Source organism: Numenius arquata, chromosome Z (genome assembly GCF_964106895.1).
Source record: "Numenius arquata chromosome Z, bNumArq3.hap1.1, whole genome shotgun sequence".
Lineage (NCBI taxonomy): Eukaryota > Metazoa > Chordata > Aves > Charadriiformes > Scolopacidae > Numenius > Numenius arquata.
In genome coordinates, this window is record NC_133616.1 from 59,374,185 (window position 1) to 59,388,343 (window position 14,159).

The following is a 14,159-nucleotide window of genomic DNA, read 5'->3' on the forward strand; positions in this document are numbered from 1 at the left end:
TGGGGATATTAGATTATTTTGACAGGGTAACTGGGATATGGATAGGAAATTGAAATAGGTGAAACAAACCTTGACAGCTTTAGACACAGTGGCACATGGCATACTCATAAGCAAAATATGTGAAAATGGTCCAGACTAACTATTCTAACAGATGGGAGGTGCAGCCACCTCCAAATCTTTGTTGTTGAGCAGTTACAGACAGCTTACTGTCAACTTTAGAGGACATATATGCAGTCCTATCCATTATATTTTATTTTCCATAAATCAGCTCATGCTTCAACTGGAGAAGAAAATTAGTTACTCAATCTAACCTTGAGGTCTTAGTGGATTTAGGCATCTAAGTTTAAAATTGTTTACTTGGAAAAACATGGTCAGCTTTGATTATTGCAGTGCTTGTGCTCCACAGACGTCTTCTCTTTTATTTTTCTGCAAGCTTGCCAACCATGTCGAGCCAGGTAATTCTGCCGTACCCAAAGTTGACCATAGCCTTGACCGAGCTAATGTGCTTGATACTTGCATCATTCTGAAGCTTGATCAGAATTCAAGAACTAGCTATTCCTCATGTTGTGTCTTCAGAGGTGCCTGATGCTGTGAATTTTCTTAAAGCATCAATATGGGCAGTTAGGGCTTTGCATAAAAACGGACTGCTTTTCTACCAAGAAATAGCCAATGAGGCAAAAAGTCAAGTTAACCACTATCTATTTTAGTTGATGATGAACAGATTTTTTTTTTTTTATTTTGTTATTTTTTTTAAAGCTTAAACAATAGTTTAAATAAAACACAGAAATTGTTCTGGGAACAAAAACTGGAGATCATAGTTCTCCTTCTTCTCCATCTTTCTAATGCCTGTGTTCTGTATTGTGAAATTGCTCCAGCAAGGTGCAAGATGACCTTGGGTGTCCTTCTGTCCAGGTTTTTGACTGGATTGAGATATTTCCTGAGGTACCCAGTGTATAAGATTCTAGGATTCACTTGGGAAGAAGGTATTATTAGATATCCAAATCCTTTAGCGTTTCTGACCAGTGCTAGAGTGTAATTTGGTTTTTTCTTCTCTCTCTCTCTTTCTATTATGTCAGTAATTTTGGTATTTTTTTAAAAAAATACAGATTTATTTTTTAGTATGGCAGCAGAAACAGATACAGAATCAGATAATGCTTGCCAACAGAATGAAAAAGAAGAATCATTTTCTAACTCTTCTCACTGTTCTCAGGTTTATATTAGGTTTACAGTTATAAACTTAACAGCACTAAGAATCATATTGAGCACTATTATTCATAAATATTATTTAAACACCTCTAAGACGTTTAATGATCATAAACCAGTGTCTAAATAGACTCAACTTTTCAGGCAGCCCAAACTCCTCTTGATCAGTTTGTTCTCATTTTTTACCACTTTGACAATGATTGTATAAGCTGTAAATTTTTTTGACAATAACCTTTGTATACTTTCTCATTGGTAGGGATAGTTTGGTGCTAATCGTTTAAATCCAAGAGAATAATTTGGAATGACACTTGAATATTCTGTTAGAGAATCTTTTTGCCAGCTTGCTTGGAGAAGAATTGGTTGAAATGTTCAAGAAACAGCCCTTTCAAGAAGGTGGTGGGAGTTCAAGGAGAAAGTCTAGTTTATGGTTTTGAGTGATTCTCTTATTCTTTAAAATTCTTCATATATTAGAGTGTGAAAAACAGTAACAGATCTAGAAGTCTATGCTAATCTACCTATTAATGTTTGATAAGTCATGGAAATAGAAATCTTGATACATTTTAATGTTTCGTCACTCAAGTCTACAAATGTTTGAGAAAGCATAAGGAGACAAAGTGCCATCATTTAAAAGGTAGGGAGCAGTTTTGGGGAATTTTCAGTATACCATTATGTCCCTTACTTTTCATAAAAGGTCAGGAGTGTGTGCTCTTCATTCTCGTCTCCCTATATGAGTCAATGACTTTCTAAAGCTGCCAAATACAACGTAAAGTGTTATTAGTTGGCATGTGCTTTGTACTGTTTCCAGGAGGTGGTCCATCCCCTGTTAAAGTCAACAGGACTTTCAAACAACTGGGAGCTGGACCTGACTGTTGAGAGAGGATGCAGAAGAGAGGATGTTTTATCTATAGTTGCCTAAATTATATGCCTTTCATCTAACATGCAACTGTGTCACAGCTCCTAATAGATGAAAGTGTCAATGCTGTATAGAAGGGTTGGACTAGCTCACTGTCAGTATTTCTGAAGTCAGTTCAGGTCCACTGACTCTAAAAATGGAAAGTAAAATCTTAAATGTGAATACTACGCTCCAATTTGGACAGCAGTATTTGCAGAAGTTCTGTAGAGACTTCTTTCTGTAATAAAGTATGTAACATGCACAGCAAAGTATGTGCTCTCTGCTGCTTGATGGAAACTGATGTTGTAGAGAAAGTTACAAAGATTTGTAGAATTATTTGCACTGGAAAACTTGCAGATAAAGAGTCTTCATATTTTTTTTTACGAAGTGCCTAAGAAATGCCTCTTTGGGAGACTTATATTCCAGAAATATTAGGCAAAGCTGATTTTTATTTTTAACAATAAAAATAAAGCATGTAATTTATGTGCCAGCATCTAGATTTTTATTTTTAACAATAAAAATAAAGCATGTAATTTTTTTGGTAACATCTAGTCTCTGCAATGTTACCCTTTCCTATTAATCAAACAGGAGGAAATCTGCTAAGTAGGACTATTTGCTGTGGAGAAAATCACTCCACTGCTCCCTTCTGTGTCCCTGCTCTTTTTTATTTGTGATGTAAATCTACTTCCTTCAGTCCTATGCTCTACTTGTTGAACGTGCTATTGACACACACAACGATACGCACGCACAAGATTCTATTAAATTCATACGTGTCACTGTCCCATTATGGTATAGATTCTGGCTTTGTGAGCCCTGACCCAGAGGTTGCAATTCATCATCATACTCCTCCTTGAATTTGCACTGCAGGGAACAATGCTGAAGGGGCATATGCATTCTCTGGGAAATTTTCCAGAATCACTTTGAGGTAATTGAAGCACTCCATATGGCCTGCACTAAACAGGTTCTGCAGCTTGCCACAGTACTTTTGGGAGCGTGCCTGATAAAACTGCTGCTGGTGCTGCTGCAACTGTAATTAGGATAACTGGGAGAGGAGGCCAGGGATAAAGGTAAAAAAGGTCCAGCTGTCTTGCTTATGATGGACTTTGTTTCTCTTTTTTTCTGGTTGTCTTTTTACTTCTTCCTCATTGCCTGATGGGATATTTTTCAGTGCTGTTGTGTCCTTCAGCTCCTCACACATCTGTTTAGTGCTATGTTGTTTTCACATAGACTAAAATGCCTTAGCTTACAAGTGGTGATAAAATGAGTTTGCTTGCATCCAGTGGTGGTAAAACAGTAGTTAGGAGGCTGCTGAGACCTCTCATGCCTTAAACATTTCTTACAGCACCAAAAATTCTGCAGCCAAGCAGCCAGCCAGCCACTTGCTCTCTCTCTGTGCCTCTGCCCCTGCAGTGTCGGGGAGCAAATAGGATGAACAAAAGTGAGAAAGTTCCTAGGCTGAGATAGACGTGGATGTCACTTACTAATTATTGTCACCAGAAAAACAGATTTGACTTGGAGAATTTAACTTAACTTATTGCTGATTAGTAAAAATATTTAATTACTGATTTGAGTACTGGGAAACAAAACAAAAAGAAAACAAACATTAAAACACTCAGGGGAAACACACCCTTCCTCCTTTCCCGGACTCATCTTCACTCCCAAACTCAACTTCACTCCTTGGGACTCTTCCTCTGCCATAATCTCCACAGTTTACACTCAGTCCCTTCAGTGAGACAACGAGCAGCACATGGAGGCTTGTGGTGAGGGCACAGAAATTTCTCCCTGCTCCTTCTTCTTCCTCACTTTTTTCCTCTGCTCTGGTGTTGGTCCTTCATGGGCCACAATCTCTTCACGAATATTTGTTATGCCATGAAACACCACCTCCTCCTCTGACCTTGGTGTTCCCATCTTCATTTTCCACTCCTTTTTTCTTTTGTTCCTTCCTCCTCTCTATGCTCCCTCATTACCTTTGTTTTCCTTCCTCCCCCCTCCAGTGTTTTCTGCCCTTTCTTTAATACATTTTCACAGAAGTGCCTCAACCTTCCTAGGTGGGCTCAACTGGCACCCCACAACTTGCGTGGCCTGACGTCCTCTGTGTAGAGTGCAGCGGAGCCTTTATCTGTGTTGCTGCTCCTTGCCATGTGATGGGGAACATGGATTTTCAAATACTGGAATTTTGGCAGACTGAGAGGTTTGCTTTTTCCTGGAGGCTTCCATCCTGGACTTGGTTTTAATTTGACATAGGTTCTCACAGTTGCTGTGTCGCTACTCATTAAGGTGACATGAAAGCTTTTATGATAAGAAAAGCCAGACCACTGATAGATCTTTGACCATTTTCTGGTCTTTGTCAATGCTGCAGATGCCAAGGGAAACCAGTAAGAGTGGACAAGAATACAAGGACATTTCTTCAGAATTGTCATTTAGTTGGAAATCAAGCAAATACTAAAGAAACATATATCAAAAAAGAAAGACCTATTCTACATTACTTTCTGACTCTATGGACCTAATAAAGGTCATTTATGTGGTCCTTTGAATAAGTGAAACGTTATGTCCACACAGATTTCCACTGTTGTTTCTTCCTGGACTGTGTAGTATTCAGTTAAGGTTAAATTGAACTGCCACAGTGCTACTTACACAGCCTGGATTAAGATGCTGGGACCAGTTCATGTAATTTTAAAATTATATTTCCTCCATTTTCTGAGAGATTTAGTGTCCTAGAAGCATCTGCCTTTGACTTCTAATGTAAATGTCAGAGAGTAAAATTTGTGTTTTGTGGCTTACACAGGCACAGTAAAAGGTACCAGAAGATCAGAGATGTAGCATAGCTAAAAGGAGGAGTAAATTTGAGTGCCTTAGTAAGTTATGTGGAATCAAGCACAATAAATCCTACAGTACCCCATCCTCCAAGCAGTCTCAATTATTTTCATATTCAGGCCCTGTCATTCTTGATAATTATCTACTTGTGCAATGTGGCTTAATGCCAAAATTATCAGTGCACTGGTGGAGGTTTTTTTATGCTATGCCAACTACTTTTTTCCCATCTGTTTTGCAATTTTGAACTTTGGATGGCAAAGCAATAGACATCTGAGAGTTAGTGCTGGTAATATTTAGAGGAACAAAAAGCTTCTACCAGCAAAAAACCCCAGTAAGTAGCTGCAGGAATGAACAGTATGGTTGTAATGAGGAGATCCAGCCATCAAGGTATTATTATTATGTAATCCTGGATCTTCTCTTTTCCTTTTCCCAGGTGTACCCCATTTTGTTTTCTAGCAATACTTAGGGGAAGCACAAAGCAGTTTGGTGTTGCACAAGGTTTTTCTTGGAATTAAAATCAGCATTAATTGCTTAGTGAAGTCCAGGGTAAGGAATACAGAACAAAACTGGTGGCAATAAACAGACAAATACATAACTTACAGGTCCAGCTGTGGACTGATGTTGTCCTTTAAAGGAGTTACTAAATTTATGTGCGCTGATGCCTATTCGTTTCCTTTTAAATTAATTTAATATTCTACAGAGAAAGTCTGAAGTTCATGACCTTAGAATGAGTATTATTTAAAATAGAGTTTACAGAAAATTACTCAAGCAAGTGCTCAAAAACTATAACTTCTATCTACAAATCAAAAAGCAAAACAATCTTACCTAAGGAATAAAGAAGAAGGGACCTAATACACCATTTTCATTGATTAACTGCCTGGAAAATATATCTATTTTTAATTTTTTTCTGCCTGTTGTAGAAACATTTGCTTTTATATACCTTTGGTGTTATTCAGAAAAATGCAAGATAAGAACAGGATATTGTTAAATTGGATAAATGGGTAAATAACATGAAAATTTGGGGTTTGCAATTGTTTGGGGTTTTTTGGTTTTTGTTTTTTTTGTGTGTGTGTGTTTTTTGGGGGGGGTTTTGGTTGGTTGGTTGGTTGGTTTGGCTTGGGGTTTTTTTTGTTTTGTTTTGTTTTTTAGTAAACCAGTGTTTAATTTTAACAAAGGCTACTTTTTAGTGCTCAGACAAAATATAATTTCTATTTTTCAGACAGAAGTAACCATATTGAGATAGGAAAGAGTGGTGATGTCTGCTGGTTACTGGTCAGATAAGTTAGGGTCTGCTTCCACAAAGGCCTTAAGCATATAAGGTCCAGTAGTCCAGTAGGAAATAAATAGTAGGATGGGGCCTATTGTATGCTTGCTCTGCAGTGCCAAGCCTGCCTCTTAAAAGAACTTAGAAGCTCTGTCATCTGACCTTTTGTCTGGAGCTTGGGGAAAAGGGGTCTCGTGTCTATTCAGTCCTTAGGCAGAGTGCCCTGAAGTCTCTCTGCATTATTCTTGCTTAGACATTAATGAAATTTGAATCAAGGTTTCCTTGTTTCCCCAAGTGCCCACGATTCAATCAGCTTGTGTAAAGTTCCCTAAGTGCTTATATGTGTTACGGCTGGCATTTTACTTTGCCTTAAGTTGTGCTCATGAATCAGGCCTCGTGTAACTGAAAATGAAGCTTCCTAACACAACTTATATATGAGCTGGTCTTTTTGTCATCCAATTAATTTATTCTCAATTTTAAATTAGACACAATAAATACATTTATGCTTGCTCTCCCATTTTACTCTGCATAATACTGGCATTATTGGACAGCAAAAAAATGCTTTGAATCAATGTTTTCATCCCTGATGGTATTATTTTGCATTGCAAGGGAAAGAAGTACCTTGTTCTGTGCACTAGTGATGTAGCTCAGTTGGCTACAGGCCTGATCCGGCATTTTTGCTGCTTCCAGTGTTTTATAGTATATATGTGCACACTAAAGGGCTGCTGGGGTTAGAGGAGCTTCCTGTCTCCTGATGCTGCAAAGGCACAGTTCTTCAAATGCCTCTGGAGGTGCCCTAAAACTTACAGAAAATCGAAGAGAGACTGTAGTTCACACTGTCCAACAGTCTCATTTTCACACTGTTGAAGAGGGAAAAAAAATGAGAAATATACATGTTTGAAAAAGTATGAAGGGTGAAAATTTCCAAAACTGTGAAAGATAAAAGGTCCTTAGAAATATAGAGAAGTTGAATTTATGTATAACACATGCTCAGAAAGTGTCAAAACCCTAGGCATGAGTCTTTTTTGTCTTGGATGGCATTATAAGTTCAACTCCTTGATATTTACCTAGAAAAGAGCTATATAAACTTGATGTAGCTATTTACATCATAATGAAAAAATAAAGGTAAATATTGATACTGCTCTGCTGCAAAGCACCCTGTGTTTGCCTCATTCTTTCAGAGCTTGAATAATTAAACTATGTTGAAAATGTTGGTAAAATGCAACCAGTAGTAAATGGCCAGACCATGCAGGAAATGAGAAAATTTTATTAAAATTGCCAACTAAAGAAAAGAGGACAGGAGAAAGAACTCAGGGGTTACATGTTATTAATCTGATTATTTTTTATTCTCATTACACTTAATGTAACCTCTACATTTTAGGGATTTTAGAAATCAGTGAAGTGCAAATTTTTATATCTTTCTATGGCTGTTAACAGGCTACTTAACCATGTCTAATAATAAATAATTTAGATGTAATAAAGATTTTACAATTTTTACTTGTAGAGTGATTGTTGTGAGTCCTGGCAAGGCTGACCAATGGTTTCCAAGAGTAAGTACAGATGCAGCACTAGACTGCTAGTACACTAGACTGGGAAAACTCAAAACAAGTTTATTATGACCTGAAATAACTTATTCCAAGGGTAGGTCAGTTAAATGTGCGATACTGCAGATCATAGGCTCTGGTTGATTTCCTGAGTCATGGGGGCTGACTAGTCCCACAGTCTATAGAATATTCAGTTCTGGGACAGGTATTTTCAAGGTATGAATGGATTGAGGGCCAGGGCTTAAGCCTGCAGCGTTGATCTACAGTGAAAAGGCCATGTTAATATACTTGCAATAGGCTTAAATTGCAGCAAGGGAAGTTTAGCTTAGATACTATGAAAAAAATTTCTGATGATGGTGTAATTAAGTACTGAAATGGACAGTAGAGGTAGTTGAGAGGGACTAAGAAATTTCTGTTGCTGGAGAGTCTCAAGAACATGCTAGACCCATGTCTATCGGCTTGGATAAATTATAATTCACCCTTGTCTTGGGACTGGTGCACTGGGACTAGGAAGCTATTCAGGTTTCTACCTATCATGTTTTCTGTTGTACTGTGCTATTGGTTTTGCTTCTTTTACTATAGCCATTTAAACGGACAAGCAGAGAGAATCCAAAGAATGGAGAAAAAGATTATCCACAAGTGTCACTGGTACCACTAGTTTAAAAAGCAATTACTGATCTTTTCTGAATACATAGGTAGAGGGACACTTAAATTAAATGTTTGGGTTTTACTTTCTTTGTCTCTAAGAGAAAACACAATGAAGAAAAACATACTGAATTGCAGTTGCTTTAAGGTTATTTCAGTTAATACATGAAGGAAGAAACATTTGTTCAATATTTTCTTTGTCTCCTCTATAAAGAAAAGAGGATCAGAGTGCAAGAGAGGAAGAGATTTAATTTTTAGTCATTTTGCAGAATGTAGTGACTTACTGAGGTTTACTGACAGATTGGGGTTTAATCTTACTTGGGAGCTTCTCATCCTTTGCACCTCCTGCAAATGCTGTGACTTTTTCCATTGTGGTTAGAGCCCAGTTTAAACAAAGAAGGTCATTTTGAAGAGCTAGTGACAAGGCAAATTGTTTCCCTGGCAACATTCATCAGAATAGCTCAGTTTTCATTGTCTTCAGTTTAGCTTTGGTTGCATCAGTTTGAAAGGAGAATCAATTGTGTCTGGTTTTAAAATTTAAGTGATATGAAATGAAAGTTTGTTAGCGCAATTGAATCACTATTGAATGACCAAGCAAATGCCTCTTCCCATGCACTTGGAGTTAGGCTAGATGTGCGTGTGTTTCTTTTCTAAGGTACAGAACACTAGAGAATGGATCTATGATTAGAAGTGCACTCTCAATTCTCAAAATAAGAAAAAAGAACCAAAAGATGCGAGCTATCAATAATGCAGAACCAACCAAAGAGATTTTTTAACACAAGCAAAAGAAGTCATAAAATCACCTTTTTCTCAGTTTTTTGATTTCCAGTATGCTTTTGCTTTCCACACTGGAAATCATCTGTAACTCAGTTGTATACCTTTGTAGTAACTGTTGACATGCTATGCTGCTTTCTAGTCTTCAGACTGCCAATTCTTTTAATACAATATTTGTATTTTTTGTGTGATTTGTGGCTGTCTTGACAATGATACAAGTGTTTCTCCTTCGTGTCAAGAAAAGTTGTCAGTAGTACTGTCTGAAATGCAGCAATTGTGAAATTCAGAGAACTGTGGAATAGAACTAGAAATACGAGTGAGAAGTTGGTGATTTTTATGGAGTAGAGGACAATTAGAGGACTACTCTTACTACACAGTAGTGATCCTGACAGGAAGACATCAAGGAGTTAGTGATCTATACTCAGTTAATCTGAGTGATTCTGGGTCTGTGCTGTGCTATACTTAGCTGCATATATAGGGTGGCCTCCAGGTCTGCGTTGTGCTGCACAAATCCATTGGTCCCAGAATAAATTTAGCCAACTAATTGTAACAGAGGAGTCTGCAAGCAGTTCCCACTGGGTACCAGAGATTATACCACCTGCATGGCCTTGCCTTTGTCTAGCAGTGTAGCAAAGTGTTCTCATGTGAACAATCTTTCTGTTTGACAGTGGAAATGATGAACAGAATTGCTTCCTTGTGAGAAAAATCCCATAATAGCTCTAACAACCAAAATGGGAGAATGTCTTCTATGGGCAGAGTCTGTACAGCATGGATCAGAGGCCCCTGTGATACCCACCCAGGGTACCCAACATCTAAGGAAATTTAAGGTTAACTATAGTGTTCTCTCCTTATAGTGTTGGCTTTAATAGAGAGCATTTTAAATGATGCTTTACAGACTTTCAGTGCCTTCTTACCGGTGTCATAACAGATCAGCATCTCCTGCTGCAAAGCATACGCTGAGTACAAAAGTCATGTTAATCACCCCCTAAAAGAGTGGTGGTAAAAATTATCAATGATGACATAAAAAATGTGAAAGCATTCATTAAACTGTTTTTTTCTTTAAGAGATAAAAGCTAAATAAACACAGGTTTTGATCATAATGTAATACTTCCTATTCTGATAATGAAAAGGAAGTAAGTTAAAAGATAACTGACATTTTGAAGTTTGTCTGCATCAAAGAATTCACACCCAATTTTAAAGAAATTGAAAAAGTTTGACTCTTTCTAAAGATGATTTTTCAACATATAATTGAATCTTAAAAGGCGGCCAAAATGGCAGGAAGTAGATTAATATTTATGCTTATACTTAGAAACAGTTGTAATGAGAATGATTTGGCTGATTTTACTCATAGAATAATGTTGAGAAAGGTAGATGTGTTAACTAAAGAATCACAACACTCATATTTGTTGCAAACCGGTAGTGACAGCTGTACTAAGTTGGACCAAAAGAAAATAATAAAAACGACTACTGCTGAAGTCTGCAGATGCGTAAAAATGAGGGATGAAAAATGATAGGATAGGATAGGATAGGTTTAAGTACAGGTGTGGTTTTATTTAGTTTGCCATCATTCAAAATGCATTTCACTCTTGGAAACTGCATAAGACTTAAAGTGAATGGCATGATGATTGCTCAGGTTTCTAGAGAAACACCATCCCTTGCAATTTCTCAAGAACTTTCCCAAACAAAACCAGCAGCAAAACCAGCCCTCCACTCAAATAATTCCCTGATAAAGTATGCATATATAATTTTTCTTTTTTTTTGGTTAAGATTCTTATTGTATAAGATCAGACTATTTGCACTTAAATTAAAAAAACCCCACATTTTCCATAGGTGATATGTAGGAGTGAGATCATGGCAATTATGCCAAAAATCTCTAATGTCATGTTATTCTCTTCTAGTCCTGTAATATTAAAATATTACACAGTGTGGCTGGAATTGCTTTGTTTATTATTAAGGAAGTTATTCTTTTTTTTCACCAGAGTCCATAAGTTACAATATTGCTTAAGAGCCAAAAGACATACTTAACTGCAAGTTGTAAAAAGAAGTGAGTTTTGTAAAGAATGTCTCCAAATAGATTTCAGCTGAGGGCTTTTCATGTGATGAGAACTTTTGCCAGATAATTGAGAGAGCTGTGTGGAAAAGGGATATTCAAATTACTGTTTGTTATGCTCTCTCCTGAAGTGTGGTTTCATCTGTTTCTTAAAATCTGGCACTGGAATGAATTATATTTTGTGATGGAGATTTTCACTCTGTCTTCTAGTATAGAGCAACTCATGCTTAAGACGGTAATGTCTTACACCGGAAGTTTCTTCTTATTCTATGCAAACCTGATCAACCTGTCTGATGGTTTCACCCAAAAGTGATGTCAGACTAATGCAAATAGGTTATGCTGAGATATGAGATGTTGTAGTATCTACAAGTAGTGGTAATTTACAAGTAGTAATTTACAAGTTGCAAGTATCTCACAAGGCAACCTGCCCTTGGAGCCCAGAATACAACTTGGTTTTTCCCATGGACATGATGAGTTCTAATGGAAAGATAATTGTCCTTTCTGTAACGAAAAGGATGAGAAATTAAGGATAAACCTGCAGCTGTGGGAGTACGTATCTCAGTTGAGCTTCTGAACAGCCTGGCTTTCCTATCTCACAAATAATACTTGTTTTTGAAAAGTAGTTAATCATGCTTAAACTTTCAAATGTTTGTAGACACTAATTTATTTTGTGCTTGGAAAAAGTAAGATATGTACTTTTTTTTTTTTTTTTTTTTTCATTCTATAAATAGGAAAGTAGAGAGAGAAACAGCAACTTTCCATTTTCTGGAGTAGAACATACATCTCCAGTGCCGTGTGCCTCAATGTGCGTTACAACTCCGAAGGTCGCTGTGCTGCCTTAGCTGTATTGGTTAATAACACCAATTTGGAATCATGGGCTCTTCTACGGCCTACTCAGTAGCAGGTACCCCACTCGCATCACAGTCAGGCTGCTGTGTCTTTGCCTCTCTAGTCCCAGCTAGCTTGGGAATGTCTTGATGAAGAAAGCCATCTTGTCCTGCAGTTGTGTACCCAAATGTTGTATCATTTTACTTAGTTGTAGATGAGTAATGGTTTACTGTGGGAATGTTAATCTGAGTAGTAACTTTTATATACAGAAGAGAGATGGGGTGCTAACTACAATTGTACAATATACTATGAATCTCGAATAACTTCATTAAAATAAGGGGGTAGTTCTAGAGGTACTGTAGGAGTTACAAGAGCAGAATGCAAGTTTCCTGAGGTAGCACAATGTATGTGCAAAGATTGATATCATTTAAGCTTTTATTGCATTAAAAGTTAAAACAATCTGGAAGGGTCATGCTGAAAGTTACTATTATTGTGTTATTTAATTAGATAAATCTCAGAGTGAGAGATTCACACTTCATGGCCTTAATATAATCATATTTTTTAGATAACTATTTGGTGAAAAAAACCCTTTATGTTTGTTTTGAAAATATGTATTTAGAAATTCAGCTATAATGTCTTGCCCTGTCCTTTCAGTATGCGACTACAGTCTAGGTCAAATCCTCTATTTGACTTCATGGTAAGACAAATACAATGTCTTCTCTCCCATCTGCTATGGACATGCCACAACAATAATGTCATTTCAAGTTCAAAGCTACATATATGCATCACTCAATGGAAAACGTGTTTTTTCAAGTACAGCTAAGCAAGAATGCCTCCCCTTATTCAGCATAAATATTTTCACGTACACTTTAAATAGAAGAAATATGCTAATATCTGCTCCTTACTATCCTTTCTGCCTTACATTTCTAATTTACCATCTCTGTTTCACAGCTATATTTACTTCTTAACCCTATTTCTTTGTTTCTGTTTGGACAAAGAGAAGAAGTTCCCGTTCAATAGAACATACTGTCTGGCATGAAGCACCGTTCCTTCTTTGCACCCCTGTTCATCCCAGGGCAGGAATACAGATAGTTTGTCACTCTTTTTCAGTTCTAGAAACTGTCTGACCTTGATTTGAGATGTCTGTGTGACTTTTATGGATTTAAGGACCTGCTGGTAAGAAGAAAATCCAACGTATGTGTCTGTACTTCAGACATCAAAAGCAGGAAAAATTGTGACTTTAATCCTACCAAATATCCTTCAGTTGGGTTACTTGTGGTGGAAAGGTAAAAACAGGTGGTCATAATGAACTTCATGACGTTCAGTAAGGCCAAGTGCAAAGTCTTGTGTCTGAGTCAGGGCAACCACCAGTATCAGTATAGGCTGCATTATGAACGGATTGAGAGCAGCCCTTCAGAGAAGTACCTGGGGACACTGCTGGTTGAAAAATTGGACGCAAGATGTCAATGTGCCCTTTCAGCCCAGAAAGCCAACCATATCCTGGGCTGCATCAAAACAAGCATGGCCAGCAGATCAAGGGTGTTGATTCTCCCCCTCTACTGCACTCTAGTGAGATCCCACCTGGAATACTGCATCCAGCTCTGGGGTCCACAGAATAAGAAAGACCTGTTGGGGTGCCTCCAGAGGAGAGACACAAAAATGATCAGAGGCCTAGAACATCTCTGCTAGGAAGAAAGACTGAGACAGTTGTGGTTGCGATGGAGAAAGACTTTTCATCAAGGCCTGCAGTGACAAGACAAGAAACAATGGTTTTGAACTAAAAGATGGTAGGTTTAGATTGGACTTAAGGAAGAAATTTGTTATGATGATGGTGGTGGAATAGGTTGACCAGAGAAGTTGTGGATGCCCCATTATTGGGAATGTCCAAGGTCAGGTTGGATGGGGTTTTGAGCAAACTGATCAAGTGAAAGATGCCGCTGGCCATGGGAGGGGATTGGCTTATGTCATCTTTAATGGTCCCTTCCAACCCAAACCGTTCTGTGATTCCAGGATAACCACTTGGCACAGACTTTACTTACTTATTTAGAACCCAGTGAAATTACACCAGAATATCAATCATGATGAGAGGGCATGAGCCAATTATCAATACGTAGTTTTGGCAATAGTCATCCTTATTCTTGCAGA